Source organism: Callithrix jacchus, chromosome 6, assembly GCF_049354715.1.
Source record: "Callithrix jacchus isolate 240 chromosome 6, calJac240_pri, whole genome shotgun sequence".
Classification (NCBI taxonomy): domain Eukaryota; kingdom Metazoa; phylum Chordata; class Mammalia; order Primates; family Cebidae; genus Callithrix; species Callithrix jacchus.
Window position 1 is genome coordinate 70,202,148 of NC_133507.1, and position 21,938 is coordinate 70,224,085.

Below are 21,938 nucleotides of genomic sequence, written 5' to 3' on the forward strand. Positions count from 1 at the left end.
CTTTTTTTTGACATAAGATAGTCTCACTATGTTGCCCTGGCTGACCCCTAACTTCTGGACTCAAGCAGTCCTACCTACCTCAACCTCTTGAGCATCTGGGACTACAGGCATGCACCACTAGAATGGAGAATAGTACTTTTAGTACAGGTTGTACGTATGCTGTGATATGAAGTAAAAGGGAAATGCTGAGGATTAGAATAAAATGTCTAAGAAACTATATGCAAAGAAAAAACTATATTGCAATTAGGCATTTGGGGTTGGTATTTAGTATTTAGTATTTGTATTTTATAATCGAAAAGCTATAAAATATCTATATTTTTGATACTGCTCTATGGTCTGGTTGAGGGAACTCGATCAAATAACTTAATTGCTCAGTTACTAGGTTCTTTTTCTATGGAATGAGAAGTTTGTACCCTCTGCTTCTCAAACTGAAATACTAATAAACATTTTATTCCAGACTATGTTCGCATTAATACAAAAATGTTTTAAATTATTTAGCATTAAGTAAAATAGATGCTCCAGGAAAATGCTCCATATTTTTTCTGGTGGCGTCACATAGTCTCTGCCATTCCATTCTATTATAATTGTAATAGCATGAGACTAGGTAACATAGTATTTCTAATAGCTGTAAAGTTTTGGTTTGTATTAATATTTGTCCGATAGTTTTTTTTTTCAAGTTTTTATCTCTAAGTATTTATTTTTTGAATACTATGCAGAACAGGAATTTAAGACCACTAGATGGGGATGTAAACAATATAGCATTTGCTTCTGGTGCTCAGAAGTAACTTGGTGCAGCTTTAAGTATAATTCCCAGAAAAGAGGAGAGAAAACAAAGAACAAAACCACTTGTTTTTTATCTTCCTAAATGTTATAATCATCTTGATTTGGGAAAAATAAGCTTCTGAACTAAGAATGAAATCCTCTGTGGTCAGATAGCATATTGCAAAACCCAAATATCGGTGACTTTAAATGACTGTCTTTGAATGAATCTCCATTTTTGCAATATGTGGCATTATTTGTTTTATAAGTGTATTTTGTCCTCACATATTTTTAATGAAGATACAAAATTAGAAATAAAATGTACCATTTAAAACACAGTGCAGTTTTTTTCTCCTGGGTTTTCTGTCCTTTTCTTTGATATTATAAAAAATAGTGAATGATCACTTGTCTCTTTTAAAACATACTTTAAAAAATTATATTAATACATGGCTTATTAGTTACTTTGAGTCTTCTACATTATAATTAGCAAAAGCATAGTTACACAAAATATTAAGAATTTCTTTAAAAAAAAGTTGGAAACAAAATATCATTGTGTTATACTGCAGTCTTTTAAAGTGTTTACCAAAAAAATTAGAAAAGGACAAGGCTTTTTGTTTTTGTAGACTTTTTCCTCTTTCTTATCTTTAAAATGAAGGAAGCTGTGTATTTTCAGGAGTTCAATTTCTTCTTGAGAATTTTTATTATCTAACTATATATTTTTATTACTTTTCAAGCAAATATGTGTGTTCATTGATAATTATATAAACTTTGATATTTATACATCATTATCACCATTGAAGATTCTCTTTCAGCATAATATTTCTATCCAATAAGGGCTGACAATTTTATTTTAATTAATGATTCAATTTTTAAAAATTGTAATATATATAAAATAAAATTTGCTATTTTAACCACTTCTAAAAATTTTAACACTTATATAACATAAATTTAACCATTTCACTCATTTTAAGCCTACAATTCAGTAGCATTAAGTACATTCACACTATTGTGCAACCATCCACTATTTCTAAAACTTTTTCATCACCACAAATAGAAACTCTGTAACCAGTAAACAATAACTCTCTATTGCAGCCAGTCTCTGGTAACTTCTAATCTACTTTCTATTTTTATGAATTTGCCTTCACTGACTCAACTTTAAAATGACTGTGTGTGTGTGTGTGTGTGTGTGTGTGTGTGCGCGCGCGCGCGCTGGCCTTGGACGTGTGGGCTCAAGCAGTCCTCTCACCTCAGCCTCCCAAGTAGCTGGGACTACAGGCACCCACCATGTGCTCAGCTTAAAATTACTGTGTATTTTTTAATTTTCCACTTGAATGAGAAAATTTAATATGGTAAAGGCTTACTGTTGTCATTTAGGAGAAACATAACACCATGAATAGTGGTGTGTGCATATATATAAACAGCTGTGAAGTGTCACAAAGAAACAAGTCACTAATATACCTTATTTAAAAATGGTAGTTGAAGCCATGCATAGTGTATCACACCTATAATCCCAGCAGTTTGGGAGGCCAAGGTAGGAGGATTGCTGGAGTTCAGGAGTTCAAGAGCAACCTGGGCAACATAGGAAGACCTTATCTATAGTAAAAATCAAAAAAATTAGCTGAACTTAGTGAGGTGCCCCTGTATGCCCAGTCACTTGGGCATAGTGGGAGGATAGTTTGAGCCTGTGACATGGAGGTTAGCAGTGAGCTATGATCATGCCACAGCACTTAGCCTGGGTGACAGTCACTTGGGCTGAGGTGGCAGGAAGTTTGAGCCTGTGACATGGAGGTTGCAGTGAGCTATGATCATGCCACTGCTCTCTAGCCTGGTTGACAGAGTCAGACTGTGTCTCAAAAAAAGAAAAAAAAGTAATTGAAACATTTCACGTAGAAAAGCTAAGATTTCATTATATTCTATAATGAGATGATATGTGGGGAAATATGAAAATAGGTAGGTAATTATTAAATCAGTTGGGAAAATCTGGAGAATCATTTTCTGTACATTATTTTAGATAAAATTGTACCTTAATTATCTCCAAAAAATAATTTATGTGTTTTTTAGTATTTCTTCAGATTGTCTTTCTTAGGTTTCACAATTCTATAACTGGAGAGGTTTCCCTTTATAAAGTTGTACATACATTGCTATCACATGTTTACCTTGAATTTAATCCCTCATATTCTCTGTTCACTAGACATAGTAAATAGTTCACTAATGTATATAAATTTCTCCTATCTATGATTCAGGAATTAGAGGGTTTTTACACTTAATGGGCTCATTTAACATTTGTTAAATTATATTCTGTTGTACCTTTTTTTAACTGAAAAAGTGTGATGTGTTTAAAAAATATTTTAATATTTTATTACCTCTTTTAATTTATTTATTATAATAGAAACAAGGTCTGAAATTCCTGGCCTTAAGTGATTTTCCCACCTATGTTTCCCCACAGTGCTGGGATTATATGCAGGAGCCACCGTGCCAACTTATAATAAGTCTTATTCCAGTCTAAAATTAGGGGATTCTGTCTTGTCTTCCCCAATTCCATATAGGTGTATTATTTCTGTCCCAGTAAGGAACTCTGGCTCCCAAGAATGTTTTATATGTTTACTCATTTGCTTAATGCTGCAACAAAGACAAAATCATACAAAAATGCTACTCCAGTGTCATTACAGACAATAGGCTTTTAAGATAGAGCTGAAGAATTTTTTGAATTTTTATTTATTTTTAGACAATGAAAGGTATATACTTCAAGTACTGTATTTAGAAATTATTTGGATTAGTTGTACCTATGTTATTTATTCAAAATCTTTACAATTGTTTCTTCAAGTATTCAATTTTAGGTTTTCCTTATTCTTTTTATTTTTTTGCAAAAAGCCAAAAAAAAAAAACCCTCTAGGGGAATGATAAAATGATAACCAGAAACGAAAAAAAAAACCACAAAAAAATTAGTTGTCTAAAGAAGATGAGTGAAAGTGTAGAAGGGTTCAAGAGTGAAGGAGATCCACTCTTGTCATCCAGGCTGGACTGCAATGGTGCAATCTCAGCTCACTGCAACCTCCACCTCCCAGGTTCAAGTGATTCTCTTGCCTCAGCCTCCCAAGTAGCTGGGATTACAGGCACATGCTAACACGCCTGGCTAGTTTTTGTATTTTTTAGTAGAGATGGCCAGGCTGGTCTCGAACTCCTAACCTGAAGTGATTAGCCCACCTCTGCCTCCCAAAGCACTGGTAATTCTTCTTTCCCTTCCCCTTTCCTTTTCCCTCCCTTCCTTTATTTTCATCTTTCCTTCCTTTTCTGTTTCTCTTTCCTTTCTTTCCTTCCTTCCTTCCTTCCTTCCTTCCTTCCTTCCTTCCTTCCTTCCTTCCTTCCTTCCTTCCTTTCTTTCTCTCTCTTTCATCTTTCTTTCTTTTTCTTTTTTTTTTTTGAGACAGGGTCTTACTTAATTGCCCTGGCTGGAGTGCAATGGTGTGATCACATAGCTCACTGCAGCCCTCACTTACTGGACTCAGGTGATCCTTCCATCTCAGCCTCCCAAGTAACTGGAACTATGAGCACATGCCACCACACCCAGGTACTTTTTGTAGAGATGAGGTTTCACCATGTTTCCCAGGCTGGTCTTGAACTCATTGGCTCAAGCAATCTGCCCACCTTGGCCTCCCAAAGTGCTGGAATAATAAGTATCAGCCACTGCATCTGACTTCCCTGTTCTTTTAAATTAAAAAAACTTTTAAAAATGATATTATTTACTCTTAAATAAAAACTATGCAAAAATATATAATTGATGAAATGTCATTCCGTCTTCTGTCATTTCACTCGCCTTCTTTTTTTTTCTCTCTTTTTTTATTGCATTTTAGGTTTTAAGGTACATGTGAAGAACATGCAAGATAGTTGCATAGGTACACATGTGGCAGTGTGATTTGCTGCCTTCCTCCCCATCACCTATATCTTGTATTTCTCCCCATGCTATCTCTCCCTGACTCCCCACCCCCCACTGTCCCTCCCCTATTCCCCCCAACAGACCCCAGGGTGTAGTGCTCCCCTCCCTGTGTCCATGTGTTCTCATTGTTCAACACCCATCTATGAGTGAGAACATGTGGTATTTCATTTTCTGTTCTTGTGTCAGTTTGCTGAGAATGATCCAGGTTCATCCATGTCCCTACAAAGGACACGAACTCATCGTTTTTGATTGCTGCATAATATTCCATGGTGTATATGTGCCACATTTTCCCTGTTCATTCTATCATCGATGGGCATTTGGGTTTATTCCAGGTCTTTGCTATTGTAGACAGTGCTGCAATGAACATTCGTGTGCATGTGTCCTTATAGGAGAAGGATTTATAGCCCTTTGGTTATATACCCAGTAATGGGATTGCTGGGTCAAATGGAATTTCTATTTCTAGGTCCTTGAGGAATCGCCACACTGTCTTCCACAATGGTTGAACTAATTTACAATCCCACCAGCAGTGTAAAAGAGTTCCTATTTCTCCACATCCTCTCCAGCATCTGTTGCCTCCAGATTTTTTAATGATCGCCATTCTAATTGGTGTGAGATGGTATCTCGATGTAGTTTTGATTTGCATTTCTCTAATGACCAGTGATGATGAGCATTTTTTCATATGTTTGTTGGCCTCATGTATGTCTTCTTTTGTAAAGTGTCTGTTCATATCCTTTGCCCACTTTTGAATGTGCTTGTTTGTTTTGTTCTTGTAAATCTGTTTGAGTTCCTTGTAAATTCTGGATATCAGTCAGCCCTTTGTCAGATGGGTAGATTGCAAAAATTTTTTCCCATTCTGTTGGTTGCCGGTTCACTCTATGACTGTTTCTTTTGCCATGCAGAAGCTATGGAGTTTGATTAGGTCCCATTTGTCTATTTTGGCTTTTTTTGCCAATGCTTTTGGTGTTTTGGTCATGAAGTCCTTGCCTACTCCTATGTCCTGAATGGTTTTACGTAGATTTTCTTCTAGGGTTTTTATGGTGTTAGGCCTTATGTTGAAGTCTTTAATCCATGTGGAGTTAATTTTAGTGTAAGGTGTCAGGAAGGGGTCCAGTTTCTGCTTTCGGCACATAGCTAGCCAGTTTTCCCAACACCATTTATTAAACAGGGAATCCTTTTTTCACTGATTCTTTTTGTCAGGTTTGTCAAAGATTGTATGGTTGTAGATATGTTGTGTTGCCTCTTATGCCTGTGTTCTGTTCCATTGGTCTATATCTCTGTTTTGGTACCAGTACCATGCTGTTTTGATTACTGTAGCCTTGTAGTATAGTTTGAAGTCCAGTAGTGTGGTGCCTACCACTGTGTTCTTTTTACTTAGAATTGACTTGGCTGTGCGGGCTCACTTTTGGTTCCATATGAAGTTTAAGGTGGTTTTTTCCAGTTCTGTGAAGAAGGTCATTGGTAGCTTGATGGGGATAGCGTTGAATCTGTAAATTACTTTGGGCAGTATAGCCATTTTCACGATATTGATTCTTCCTAACCGTGAACATGGAATGTTTCTCCATCTGTTTGTGTCCTCTCTTATTTCGTTGAGCAGTGGTTTGTAGTTCTCCTTGAAGAGGTCCTTTATGTTCCTTGTTAGTTGTATTCTTAGGTATTTTATTCTCTTGGTAGCAATTGCGAATGGCAGTTCATTCTTCATTTGGCTCTCTTTAAGTCTGTTATTGGTGTATAGGAATGTTTGTGATTTTTGCACATTGATTTTGTATCCTGAGACTTTTTTGAAGTTGCTTATCAGTTTCAGGAGATTTTGCGCTTAGACGATGGGGTCTTCTAGGTATACTATCATGTCTTCTGCAAATAGAGACAATTTGGCTTCCTCCTTTTCTCTTTGAATACCCTTTATTTCTTTTTCTTGCCTTATTGCTCTGGCTAGAACTTCCAGTACTATATTGAATAGCAGTGGGGAGGGAGGGCATCCTTGTCTAGTGCCATATTTCAAAGGGAATGCTTCCAGTTTTTGCCCATTCAGTATGATATTGGCTGTTGGTTTGTCGTAAACAGCTTTTATTATTTTGAGATACTTTCATCAATATCGAGTTTATCGAGGATTTTTAGCATAAAGGTCTGTTGAATTTTGTCAAAGACCTTCTCTGCATCAATTGAGATAATCATGTGGTTTTTGTCTTTGGTTCTGTTTATGTGGTGAGTTATGTTTATAGACTTGCGTATGTTGAACCAGCCTTGCATCCCCGGAATGAATCCTACTTGATCATGGTGGATAAGCTTTTTGATGTGCTGTTGCAATTGGCTTGCCAGTATTTGATTGAAGATTTTTGCATCTATGTTCATCATGGATATTGGCCTGAAGTTTTATTTTCTTGTTGAGTCTCTGCCGGGTTTTGGTATAGGATGATGTTGGTCTCATAAAGTGATTTGGGAAGGATTCCCTCTTTTTTGATTATTTGGAATAGTTTTAGAAGGAATGGTAACAGTTCTTCTTTGTGTGTCTGGTAGAATTCGTCTGTGAACCCATCTGGACCTGGGCTTTTTTTGTGTGGTAGGTCTTAATTGCTGCCTCAACTTCAGATTTTGTTATTGGTCTACTCATGGTTTTGACTTCTTTCTGGTTTAGGCTTGGGAGGATGCAAGTGTCCAAGAATTTATCCCTTTCTTCCAGATTTACTAGTTTATGTGTATAGGATTGTTTGTAATATTCTCTGATGAAGGTTTAAATTTATGTGAGATCTGTGGTTTTTTGGATCTTTATGGTTTTTTATTGTATCTATTTGGTTATTCTCTCTTTTCTGTTTTATTAATCTGGCTAGTGGTCTGTCTATTTCGTTGATCTTTTCGAAAAATCAGCTCCTGTATTTATTGATTTTTTTGAAGGGTTTTTTGTGTCTCTATCTCCTTCAGTTCTGCTCTGATCTTAGTTATTTCTTGTCTTCTGCTAGGTTTTGAGTTTTTTTATCTTGCTACTCTAGCTCTTTCTATTTTGATGATAAGGTGTCAATTTTGGATCTCTCCACTCTTCTCATGTGGGCACTTATTACTATATATTTTCCTCTAGAGATTGCTTTAAATGTGTGCCAGAGATTCTGGTATGTTGTGTCTTCGTTCTCGTTGGTTTCGAAGAACTTCTTTATTTCTGCCTTCATTTCATTGTTTATCCAGTCTACATTCAAGAGCCAGTTGTTCAGTTTCCATGAAGCTGTGCGGTTCTGAGTTAGTTTCTGAATTCTGAGTTCTAACTTGATTGCACTATGGTCTGAGAGATGGTTTGTTATGATTTCTGTTCTTTTGCATTTGCTGAGGAGTGATTTACTTCCAATTATGTGGTCAATTTTTGAGTAACTGTGATGTGGTGCTGAGAAGAATGTATATTCTGTGGATTTGGGATGGAGAGTTCTGTAAATGTCTATCAGGTTTGCTTGTTCCAGGTCTGAGTTCAAGTCCTGGATATTCTTGTTAATTTTCTGTCTGGTTGATCTGTCTAATATTGACAGTGGAGTGTTAAAGTCTCCCACTATTATTGTGTGGGAGTCTAAGTCTCTTTGTAAGTCATTAAGAACTTGCCTTAAGTATCTGGGTCCTCCTGTACTGGGTGCATAAATATTTAGGATCGTTAGCTCTTCTTGTTGTATCAATCCTTTTACCATTATGTAATGACCTTTTTTGTCTCTTTTGTTCTTTGTTGCTTTAAAGTCTATTTTATCAGAGATGAGAACTGCAACTCCTGCTTTTTTTTTTTTTTTTTTTTTTTTTGCTCTTTATTTGCTTGGTAAATCTTCCTCCATCTTTTTATTTTGAGCCTTTGTGTATCCTTGCATGTGAGATGGGTTTCTTGGATACAGCACACCGATGGGTTTTGGCTTTTTATCCAATTTGCCAGTCTGTGTCTTTTGATTGGTGCATTTAGCCCATTTACATTTAGGGTTAATATTGTTATGTGTGAATTTGATCCTGCCATTTTGATGCTAGCTGGCTGTTTTGCCCATTAGTTGATGCAGATTCTTAATTTTGTTGATGCTCTTTATCATTTGGTATGTTTTTGGAGTGGCTGGTACTGGTTGTTCCTTTCTATGTGTAGTGCCTCTTTCAGGAGCTCTTGTAAAGCAGGCCTGGTGGTGACAAAATCTCTGAGTACTCGCTTGTTCGCAAAGGATTTAATTTTTCCTTCGCTTTTGAAGCTTAGTTTGGCTGGATTTGAAATTCTGAGTTGAACGTTCTTTTCTTTAAGGATGTTGAATATTGGTCCCCACTCTCTTCTGGCTTGTAGGGTTTCTGCCGAGAGATCTGCTGTGAGTCTGATGGGCTTCCCTTTGTGGGTAACCTGACCTTTTTCTCTGGCTGCCCTTAGCATTTTCTCCTTCGTTTCAACCCTGGTGAATCTGACGATCATGTGCCTTGGGGTTGCTCTTCTTGAGGAATATCTCTGTGGCGTTCTCTGAGTTTCCTGGACTTGAATATTGGCCTGCCTTGCTAGGTTGGGGAAGTTTTCCTGGATAATATCCTGAAGAGTATTTTCAAGCTTGGATTCATTCTCTTTGTCACATTCAGGTACACCTATCAAACATAGATAGGTCTCTTCACATAGTCCCACATTTCTTGGAGAGTTTGTTCATTCCTTTTTGCACTTTTTTCTCTAATCTTGCCTTCTTGTTTTATTTCATTGAGTTGATCCTCAACCTCTGATATCCTTTCTTCTGCTTGGTCAATTTGGCTGTTGAAACTTGTGCATGCTTCGCGAAGTTCTCGTGTTGTGTTTTTCAGCTCCATCAATTCACTCATATTCCTCTCTAAGTTGTCCACTCTTGTTATCATTTCGTCAAATCTTTTTTCAAGGTTCTTAGTTTCTTTGCGTTGAGTTAGAACATGTTCTTTTAGCTCACAGAAGTTTCTCATTACCCACCTTCTGAAGTCTGATTCTGTCATTTCATCACACTCATTCTCCATTTAGCTTTGTTCCCTTTCTGGTGAGGAGTTGTGATCCCTTGTAGGAGGAGAGGTGTTCTGGTTTCGGGTGTTTTCCTCCTTTTGTGCTGGTTTCTTCCCATCTTTGTGGATTTATCCACCTGTCGTCTGTGTAGCTGCTGATTTTCGGATTTTGTCTCTGAGCGGATGTCCAGATTGTTGATGATGAAGTTATTTCTGTTTCTTAGTTTTCCTTCTAGCAGTCTGGCCCCTCTGCTGTAGGACTACTGAGGTCTACTCCAGACCCTGCTTGCCTGGGGATCACCTGCAGCAGCTGCAGAACAGTAAGGGTTGCTACAAGTTTCTTCTTCTGCTATGTTTGTCCCAGAATGATGTCCGCCAAATGTCAGTCTGATCAGTCCTTTGTGAAGTGACTCTTTGGATATATGGGGGTCAGGTAGCTGCTTGAGGAGACAGTCTGTTCTTCATAGGAGCTCAAGTGCTGAGCTGTGAGCTCCGTTGTTCATTCAGGGCTTCTAGGTAGGTACGTTTAAGTCTGCTGCAGCAGAACTCATAAATCCCCCTTTTTTTTTCCCAGGTGCTCTGTCCTATGGCATTAGGGTTTTATTTATGAGTACCATTGTGCTGCTGCCTTTTTTTTCAGAGCCCTGCCCACCAAGGAGGCAGCCTAGTCACTGTCTGCCTGTAGAGGGTTTGCTGAGCTGCTGTGGGCCCCGCCCTGCTGCCTTGTGAAATTCCCTGCAGTCCTGTTTCTATGGGTGTGGTTAGAACTGCCTCAGCAATGGTGGCCCACCTCTGTAATGGCGGACTCTCTCTGTTATGGTGGGTTGCCTCAGCAACAGCAGGCTACCTTAGCAATGGTGAACTACCTCTGTAGGGGTGGATTGCCTCAGTAATGGTGGATGCCCCTCCCCCACAGAGCTGGGCCATCCCAGGTTCAGCTGTGCTTGCTGTGAAACTCTCAACCCCGAGCATTTCCAATTGCTGTTTTTTTCTTTGTTTTTTTCAGGGTGGGCCCCGTCGAGCCTGATCACCTACCTGGTTCTCTGCCTCAGAGCCTTTTTTTTTTTTTTAAGTTGAATTTTTGACTCTCTCCCAAGTGTTCCAGTCACCTGCTGAAAGGGCACCTCGATCTGTGTGATTTCCCATGTGGCGACCCACTGTGCTGGCTGAAACAAGGGTGCTCCCGGGAATCTCCTGGCCTGGCTCTCTGTTTCAGACCCCTGTTTAATCAGATGAATGGGCGAATCTGCCTTCTCGGAGCTCCAATTGCCAGCTTAAAAGGGCAACCAGACCAGTGTATTTTGTACGGAGAACTGCAGTGCTGTCTGAAACAGCCGCACTGGCCAAACAGCCGCACTCGCGACCCGTGGGACTCCTCCACCTGGGAATCTCCTGGTCTGTGGGCAATAAAGATCCATCTGGAAATGCGGCATCCACTCACCCTCTGCGCTTTCACCTGGTGCTGCAATTCTGAGCTGCTCCTAAAGGGCCATCTTGGATTGTCCGACCTTTTGGCAATGGTTCTAGTGATAAATCTGGTCGAGTAGCAGCTGCACTGCATCACCGAGGGGCTGCGGCAGGGTGGAGTCCTTGGTACTGGCGGTGCCAGATGGTGATGGAAAGGCTTAAACTAGGTACTGCTCTCTACTTTGCGCCCAGCCGCCACCCACGCTCACTGCAAGTGACCGCTCCCCCACCTCCGACTTCCAGCAACTCCCAACAGCAGTTCCCCACCATGTGCACGCAGATGCCGATGGCCCTCACCTTCTTTACATAACTAGTTTTTTTTCATTTCTGGTTATTCCTCTGGAGGTTTTTTTATTTTTTTTTCCTTTTTTTCTGTGTGTGTGTGTGAGAAAATATGTATATCTTCATATGTAATTATATATTCTTATTTCTTTCAGAAAAGATAGCTACTATGTGTACTTTTTTATAGTTTTGATTTGTTTGATTTTTGCCTAATATATCCTGGATATATTTTTATCAGTTCATAGAGATCTTCATTATTCTTTTATAGCTGCATAATTTGGGATGTACAGTGTATGGGTATCCATAGTTCAACCTTCTAATGTAAGACCATTTATGTGTTTTTCCTGCATTTTGCAATTTCAAATAATGCTGCAATTCATCACGTTGTACATAGATATTTTTATACATTTACACTGTATATTCAGGGCAAATTCCAGAAATGGGATTGTTAAATCAAAGGATAAACACCTTTGTAGTTTTGTTTGATGTTGCCAAATTTTTCCCTTTAGAGATTATACATTTTATATTCTGCCAGCAATGGTTAAATTCCTGTTTCCTCACAGCCTCACCAACAGAGTAGTTGTCAAACTTCAGAGTTGTTACTGGTCTAAAGGTGAAAAATGGTATCTTAGTGTAGTTTTAACTTGCATTTGTCTCGTGAAAGTGAACCTGAATGTACTTTCATATGTTTTAGAGCCATTTCATATTAAGTTTCTGAATCATCTGGTTAATTTTTTTTCGCCTATTTTTCTATTGGGATTAGACTTTTTAACTGGTTATCTAGGAGTTCTTTATGTATTAGGAATATTAGCCTTTTACCTGTAGTTTATGTTGCAAGTATTTCCTCCCTGCTTATCATTTGTCTTTGGACTTTACTTATGATGTTTTTTGCCATACAGAAGTTTTTCATTTTTATGTAACAGATTTGTCAATATTTTCTTTTAATGAATCTGGAGTTTGAGTCATATATATAAAGTCTTTCTCAATACCTAAGTTATAAGAAAATTAATATATGTTTTATTTCACTCTGTATCATTTTCACTTTATATTTAGAACTTAGGTCTATGTGGGGTGTATGCATATGTATGGTGTGCAAAATGAATCCACATATATCATTTTCCAAATAGCTATCTAGTTATCTCAACATAATTTATTTAAAAGTGCATTTTTTTCTCTAGTCTTCTGAGATAACCTCTTTATTGCATACTAAATTTCTAAATCTCTACTTTTTGGGTTTTAGAATCTTTATTCTTCCTCACTGGTCTTCTTTCTATTCATGTGTTAATACTATACTAGTTTAGTAATAGTAGATTTCTAATATGTTTAAATAACTGGAAGATCTAAGCTTTCCTTTTCTTTATTAGGGTTTTTCTGCTATGCTTTCATACTTACCTGTCATATGGATATTAGTATCAACTTGTTCAGTTGCAGATCACACTAATTTTATAAATTTCAGTATAATTAATAAATTTGTAATAATGAATCATTATATTGATGAACAAAGGATGTCTTTATGTTCATTCAAGTCTACTTTTATTATTATTTGGAGTGTTTTAAAGTTTTCCTCATAAAGACTTTGCATGTTTGTTTTTAATTTATTCCAGATATTTTATTTTTTATTGTTATTGAAATGGACTTTTTTACTCTATTGTATCCTATAATTGTTTATTGTATGAAAAAATGAAGAATTTTAAAGACAAAAAACAAAAAAGAGCAAAACATGAAGTTTCAAATAACAAATGCACAATAAACAAAGTAAAAATGACAGATAACAAACTGGAAAAATATTTGTAGTGTATGTCCCAGACACAGGGTTATTATCTGTAATATGTTAATAGTTGCTGAAAATAAAGGAAAAAATGGACGTTAACCTTATGGAAAAAGAATCTGTACTATGAACAGAGGCCTAATACAAAAAAAAATTTTTTTTGAGACAGTTTTGCTCTGTCGTCCAGGCTGGAGTGAAGTGGCAGGATCTTGGCTCACTGTCTGCCTCCTGGGTTCAAGCAATTCTCCTGCTTTAGCCTCCTGAGTAGCTGGGATTACAGGCACATGCCACCACACCTGGCTTATTTTTTGTATTTTTAGTAGAGATGGGGTTTCACTGTGTTAGCTAGGATGGTCTCAATTTCCTGACCTTGTGATCCACCTGCGTTGGCCTCCCAAAGTACTGGGATTACAAGCATGAGCCACCACACCCAGCATAAAAAATTTTTTTAAACGACAGAATACACACTCGGGTTATTCATGAGAAGAGGAAAGAGTGCACTAACATATAATTTTTTACTTATGAAATTGGCACAAACCCATGAATTTCCAACTGTTGGTGAGGATGTGAGGAATCAGGCATTGTCATACACTACTTATGGGATTACAAAGTGGTATCATACTATGGAAAGGGATTTGGCATTATTTTTCTCTGTATCATATACATTTACCCTTTTAAGCAGCAGTTTCATTGCTATGTCCCAAAATTTAATTGAAAAAAAAAATGCAGTATGAATTATGTACAAGGTTATTTATTATAATCTTATTTCTAGTAGAAAGAGACTAGAAACAATTCAAATATCTATCAAGAGGGAATGGTTGACTAAAACATGGTACATCCACACAATTGTGAAACACAAGCCTATAAACAAGAATGAAGAATATCAGTATATACTACTGGAGTGGTTTCTAAGATATTCTGTTAAGTAAAATAGTGAAGTTTAGAAGACTATATAACATTCTATATTTTATCTGGCCCATTTTATTGGTATAGTTCAGAGGAACAGATCTGTACCAAAGTGCAGAGAGAAATAAGGATGAAAGATACAGAAAAGAGCTTAAGAGCCAAATGGGACATAGGGCTGCAAAGGTCTAATGAAAGGTAACATCTATACATTTGGAAATTAAGCCAGATAGTTCTCCATTACCCTTGGATCGAAGAATAAACTACAATGTAAATTAGAAAACTATTTTGAGGCCGGGTGCAGTGGCTCACATCTGTAATTCTAGCACTTTGGGAGGCTAAGGTGAGTGGATCACTTGCGATCAGGAGTTCAAGATCAGCCTGGCCACATTCTACTTTTAGGAGAGATTTTTTTCATACAATAAACAATTATAAGATACAATAGAATAAAAAAGTCAATTTCAATAGCAATAAAAAATAAAATATCTGGAATAAATTAAAAACAAACATGCAAAGTCTTTATGAGGAAAACTTTAAAACACTCCAAATAATAATAAAAGTAGACTTGAATGAACATAAAGACATACTTTGTTCATCTCTCCTAAAATACAAAAATTAGCAGGGTGTGGTGGTGCATGCCTGTAATCCTAGCTACTCAAGAGGCTGAGGCAGGAGAATTGTTTGAACCGGGGGAGGTGGAGGTTGCAGTGAGCCAAGATAGTGCCAATGCACTCCAGCCTGGGTGACAGAGTGAGACTCCATCTCAAAAAAAAGGATCACGAGGTTAAGAGATCGAGACCATTCTGGTCAACATGGTGAAACCCCGTCTCTACTAAAAATACAAAAAATTAGCTGGACATGGTGGCGTGTGCCTGTAATCCCAACTACTCGGGAGGTTGAGGCAGGAGAATTGCCTGAACCCAGGAGGTGGAGGTTGCGGTGAGCCGAGTTCGCGCCATTGCACTCCAGCCTGGGTAACAAGAGCGAAACTCCGTCTCAAAAAAAAAAAAAAAAAAAAAGGAAAAAAATTTCAAATGAATGCTAAAAATAAGACAAAACTTATGGGATGCATTAAAAGCTATGCTCAGAATGAAATTTACATCCTAACATGCATATAGTAAAAGAAGAAAGCACCCCAAATGATCTAAAAATTTACTTTTTAGTACATTAGAAAAATATCAGAAAGATAAATTTAAGGAAATAAAAGATTATAAAGTAGAATTAATGACATAGAAAATAAGCATATATTAGAAAAAAGCTAAAACTACAAGTTTATTCTTTGGAAATACCATTAAAACTGATAACAAGAATTGTCAGGAAAAGACAAGAAGACACAAATTGTCATTATTTAAAATGAAGAAGGGGATATCATTATATATCCAACAGACTTTAGGAGGATATTTGGAACTATGCTAATATATTAGGAAATGTATGTGAAATGGAAAAGTTCCTGGAAAAATTCAACATACAAATAAAAGAAGTTGTCTATGTCTATATTTATTAACAATAGTTAAAAACCTTTCCACATAAAAACTTTAGGTTCCACTGGCTAATTATTTAAAACATTAAGAAATAGCATTACCTTCCACCAAGTCTTTAAGAAAGTAGAATACAAATGAAAACTTGCCAACACATTTTATGAGACCAGCATATTTTGATACCCAGATCTGACAACTAGAAAATAAAAGTTCCATATTTCTTTTTTTGGAAAATAAAGACAAAATTCTCCCTTATTGAACTTTAAGTTTGGTTGTAATTCAAGTGGAGCAACTCCATCATACACTGCTGATAGATGACAGCATTTTGGACATTTTTTGTGACTGCTAAAACTGATTCGTGTGTGTGTGTATGTGTGTGTATGTATGTATGTATGTATGTATCACGTTTCATTTCCATTTCTAGATATACCCCATACACATGAATATGTGCACTGATAAGATATGTACAAGAATCATAGCAGCATTATTCTACTAGTTTGAACCCAGACTGGGCAACATAGTAGGACTTCATATCTTAGAAAATGAGTGAAGTCCTACTGCTACTAGATGCAGCAGCAGCAATATATCTCACCAGCATAATATTGAAAAAATAAAACTCAATGCAAAATAATATCTACTGTATGATTTCATTTACATAAAATTCAAAACATTCTACATTATTCAATGTTGTTACAATTCATAGTGCTTATATTTGTGAATAATGATAGGGAGTAGTGATTGAGAAGGGTATGTTAGAGGGGCTTCTGATGTGTTTGTAATGTTCTATTTCTTGAACACTTGTCCACTTTGCAATGCTTTATAAAACTATGTGCTTATGGTTTATGTACTTCTGTTGATTATACTTCAATATACGTATGTTGATTAAATAAAACTACCCTTCTCCAAACAGAAAGACTTTAAAGTATAGCAACCAAATACAATACGTATACATTTTTTGTTTTTAATTCCCAAAAAGAAAGCTGTAAAATGATTTGATGAGACAATTAAGTAAATTTGAATACTGACTGAATATTATTGAAAATGTCTGGCCTGGTGCGGTGGGTCTTGCCTGTAGTCCCAGCAATTTGGAAGCTGAGGTAGGAGGATCCCTTGAGTCCAGGAGCTTGAGACCAGCTTAGGCAGCATAGTGAGACCCCATCTCTACAAAAAATTTTTTTAATTAGCCAGATGTGATGACACAGGCCTGTAGTCCCAGCTATTTGGGAGGATGAGGTGGGAGGATTGCTTAAGCTTGGGAGGTCACGCCTGTAGCGAGCTGAGCCATGATTGTACCACTCCACTCCAGCCTGGATGACAGAATGTGAAAGACCCTGTTACAAAAAAAGAAAATGATCATTGATTTTTAGGTGTCAGAATGGTATAGCAATTTTTTTTTAAGTTTCTTCTTTTATAGACACATTCTGAGGTAGTTACATATGAAATGATAGGATGGATGGATATAGTTTGCTTCTAAGTAATCCTATAAGAGAAGTGACTAGAGGTATTGTATTAGGGTTCTCTAGAGGGATGGGAGTTAATTAAGTATTACCTCACACAATCACAGGGTCCCACAATAGGCCATCTGCAGGCTGAGGAGTAAGGAGAGACAGTCCGAGTTCCAAAACTGAAGAACTTGGAGTCAGACGTTTGAGGCTAGGAAGCATCCAGCACAGGAGAAAGATGTAGGCTGGGAGTCTAGGCCAGTATCTCTTGGCAGATTTTTCCTCCTGCTTATATTCTAGCCATACTGACAGCTGATTAGATTGTGCCCACTCAGATTAAGGGTGGGTCTGCCTTTCCCAGCCCAGTGACTCAAATGTTAATGTCCTTTGGCAACACCCTAACAGACACATCCAGGATCAACACTTTACATCCTTCAATCCAATCAAGTTGACACTCAGTATTAACCATTACAGGTATAGAAGAAATAAAAATGTCCATATGTTCATAATATCCTACACTGTACAAGAATATATATGGGTTTATTAATATGACTTTTCCTACTATTCTGAATCCTTGGAAATTTATATAATGGATACTTACATTTTTGTAAATAAATAAAAATTCTTTTCACATAACATAGCTGGAGACATTTTTGTTTTCTGCAATTATTAGCTTATATGGTATCAAGTGTTAAAGAGAGAGAGGCTAAGAACTAGGAATGACAATTCTAATGGAAACCGTTTGGATGGAGGCCACACCACATTGGGACACAGTGATGGACTAAACATCTGCAACAGGCACAGTAAAGTGACAAACTCTTTTTCTTTTTTTTTTTGAGACGGAGTTTCGCTCTTGTTACCCAGGCTGGAGTGCAATGGCACAATCTTGGCTCACTGCAACCTCCGCCTCCTGGGGTCAGGCAATTCTCCTCCCTCAGCCTCCTGAGTAGCTGGGATTACAGGCACGCACCACCATGCCCAGCTAATTTTTTGTATTTTTAGTAGAGACAGGGTTTCACCATGTTGACCAGGATGGTCTCGATCTCTTGACCTTGTGATCCACCCGCCTCGGCCTCCCAAAGTGCTGGGATTACAGGTGTGAGCCACTGCACCCAGACAACTCTTTTTCTTATCAACAAACTGTATTGCCCATATAAATGAGAATTCCACCAGACCTGAGAAGCATACTTTTTGGGTGGGAGGGAAAGTGTATTTTTGGAGTAGAAGAGGATTTATATATATTTCTGACCCCTCTACTTCAGTTACTGGAGAGTCTGGCAACACATTTCCCTGACTAAAAACAGATAGCAACTTGACACATGAAATTATAACTTCTAAGGTTGTCAATTAGTTGTGATTAGTTTCACAAGATCAGTAAACCTATGTGGCATGTTTTAAGTCAAGCCAGACTTTGGATAAGGAAACTAACTAGTAGAAAAACTTTTATGTCATTCAATGCAGTATCTTTTTTTAAAGTGTAGCTTATAAGCTTAAGGGGCTAAAATATTGTTACATTTACAAGCCTCATGTTAGAAAGGAAACTGAGACCCTCTGAGTATAAGTATCTTGTTTTGGGGCCTTTTCCAAATAATATTGCCTGCTAACACAATCCAGGATTATTTGGAGAATAGCTACTTAAGTGTTTGTAGCAGAAGAAAATAATATTTGTTTATAATATATTATTTGTTGTGAGAAAGCAAGAATACCTTTTCAGATGTCTGGAAATACTGACAAAGATGTCAGATTCAAGGAGCTTTTATTGGCCAAATGTTGACAATTTGAACATAAAAAAGAAGACCATGGTTACAATAAATGGAACCAGTTGAATCTGTGAAAAGCCTGACATCCATGATGAGGCTCAAAAGGGGCAAGTACATTGTGCTCATTAAAGTCATACCCATCTACGTGAGTCAATCCCCAGGTACAAAAAATACAAAAATATACACCTCATGGTTGTTGGCCAAATAATCACTCACCAAGGCCCAAGGAGCGGACTCTGGAGAGAAAGATTTGTGACCATGGACCTTAATTTGTGTTCACTGTAAGAACCCTTCAAATGCAGGTGTTTTGAGGCAACCCTCAAGAAAGTGTTGGGCCTAATTTTGGACAGATGCTCATGGAAGCTTGAGACTTGACCTATTACTCACTTGCCTCTCAGTAAACTCTCAGAAATATGCTAGGTGTATGTTATATATTTACACCAGGTTAGCTGGCAAGCACTCCCCAAAGCCTGAAGCAACAGGAGGAGGAGTCAGAAAGCCATAACACTTCCCTCTCTCCAAAAGGATAAAGTAGATGCTGCTTATACCTGGAAAAACCTTCACTCCGGTTAGCATCACTGGCAACTGTATTTCCATGAGGATTCTAAGGTCCCAGGATTCTATATAAGATGTAGTGTTGTTTACTTTCTATTTTAATGAAAATTGTATAGTTTTATTTTCTTCTGTTTATCTTTCCAACTTGGGGAATTTATGGGAAAGAAAAAGGCAATACTGGCAGTTGAACATTGTTTATGTGGGTGAGATCCCTTGGATTTAACAATTAAAACATTACAACTTGTGTGTTTACATGATCAACTGCTATAAATCAGCTACAGTATAATCCTTAGGTACATTCATGGTTGTTACACTACTTCCTCTTCAACATTTTTGAAATGTGTGCCATAAATCCTAATTGTCTCGATTGTGAGCAGTCTTACATTCTAAAGCAAAATTATTGTTTTGTTGCAACTAGAAAACTATTCTTATATAAAAGTTTAGAATGTTTATATGGAAAATGAAATAGTAATGTGTAATACAAACTTTATACAAAAGTTTATGATATTTATATGGAAAATCAAATAGTAATGCCTAATATAACAATATATACACAACGAAAAAATAAGTAAAGGGTTTCTGGGATGAAAATGAGGTGAAGAATTTTCAAGTCACACTTAAGTTTGACAACATGGTTGTATTTTTGAGCAGCTCACAAGAGAACTATTCTAAGAGTTGTGGAACATTATTACATACAGTTAGGATTAATTGTTTTATAAAGGAATTTGTTGATATGATTAAAAATTAGATATACATGAGAAGTGACCATTAGAGGGAAAAGCAACATGCTATCCAAATCTGAAAGGTCATTAACATAAGCATCTCTAGTGTTTGGTCTTCATTATATAAATGTATCAGATTATTTGTTAAGAATACATAAACTTTTTCTGCTAACTTGACTAGTATGCTGAGTATCCCTGAGCAGAAAGCGTTCATATTCATTGACCACGCCTCTGAAAACTTCAGCAGGACCTGGCAATTTTTTTTTTTTTTGTCTAATTGGTGAAAGCATCCCAATAAATAACTGTTGTATCTGATATGTTCTCTTCTTTTTAAAATTGAGACATATATATCTAAACTCAATTTTAAAACATTGCCTCTCTGGGTTCACTTTTAAAAGTATTTAAGGTAGTACCTTCTAGAAGGAATTAGTTATTTATGTCGTATATAGCTACCAATTATTTTCTGTCTTAATGTGTATCACCCTTGTATGCATTTTTTAAAAATTTAAAATGGTTCTTTGAGACAACGAAAGTATTGCAAGGAGCTCCAGTGACCCAGTTGAATTATAAAACATTAACCAGTAAGACAGCAGTTCTGAACATCAACCTTGACAGCTTGTGAGTGAAGACAGTAAATAGTAAGGGAGGGCCAGATTTAAAGATTCAATATATTTGACATGACAAAATCAAGGGATAAGGAATATTGAGGTGCAGTTTAGAACCGTGAGTACTATTCTTGGAAAAGCAGGCCTATACACACTTATAATCTGAAACCTAAGATAAAGAAAATCATTATGAAAGCAGACAGAGAAAAGTTTGCTTTACATACAAAAGAAAAATAATTTGAAGGCCAACATTTTTCATCTGGAAGCATAGAGGCCAGAAGACAGTATAACATCATCTTAAAACCTGAAATAATAAATCAGTCAGTCCAGAATTCTGTGTCCAGTGGAAGTATCCTTCAGAAATGATGGCAAAATTAAGACAATTTTACAAATGGGAAACTAAGAGAAATTTGTCTCCAGCAGACCTATACTACAAGAAATGATAATGGAAGTTCTTCAAATGAAAAAGAAATGATATTAACAGAAAACTTGGACCTTCAGGAGCAAATGAAAAACATCAGAAATGGTAAATATCTGGATAAAAATAAAAGACTATTTTTATCCTCTTAAGTTCTTTAAAACTACCTTTGAATATATAAAACAAAATTATAACATTGGAGTTTTGGAGTTTTCAATATATGCAGATGTAATACATATTTACATTATTTTTATTTTCAATAAAAGTTTTATAATTACTATAAAACACATAAAACTGTAACAATATATGGTATGTGGCAAGGGGACAGGTGATTAAAGGCACCTAAATGCTTGCAAGGCATATGTATATATTTTACATGAAGAGAAGAGATAATAGTGTTCTGCTTGAACTCTGAAAGGTTAGAGATGTATAATTGTGATACATCTCTAGAGATTAGTGAAATCACCAAAAAGAAAATACAAAGAGGTATATAGCTCATGAGCCAATAGAATTGTCAAAATGCAGTACTAAAAAGTATTTAAATTATATTTCTAAAAAGTAGGAAAGAGGCTGAGCGTGGTGGCTCATATTCCAGCACTTTGGGAGGCCAAGGTGAGTGGGATCACTTGAGGTCAGGAGTTCAAGACCAGCCTGGCCAACATGGTGAAACCCCATCTCTAGTAAATATACAAAACTTAGCCAGGCATGGTGGTGCATGCCTGTAATTCCAGCTACTCAGGAGTCTGAGACAGAAGAATCACTTGAACCCAGGAGGCAGAGGTTGCAGTGAGTCCAGGTCACACCACTGTACTTCAGCCTGGACGACAAAGCAGCAAGACTCCATCTCAAAAAAAAGGAAAGAACAACAGGAACTACTGCAACAACAAATAGAGATAACAGAACCAAG

At 36.8% G+C, this 21,938-nt stretch overlaps 1 protein-coding gene across 23 annotated transcripts in view; it reads left to right on the forward strand.

Annotated features, from left to right (window-relative positions):
- BAZ2B (bromodomain adjacent to zinc finger domain 2B) overlaps positions 1 to 21,938 on the forward strand; it is a 449,976-nt gene that overhangs the window by 41,830 nt on the left and 386,208 nt on the right. For 7 of the 23 annotated variants that reach the window (XM_035304715.3, XM_078327583.1, XM_078327573.1 and 4 more), the window contains exon 3: positions 21,037 to 21,139. The exons of the other annotated variants lie outside the window; for them this stretch is intronic. The gene's annotated coding sequence lies outside the window, so the exon portion shown is untranslated. The remainder of the gene's footprint in view (positions 1 to 21,036; positions 21,140 to 21,938) is intronic. 23 annotated transcript variants of the gene reach the window in all.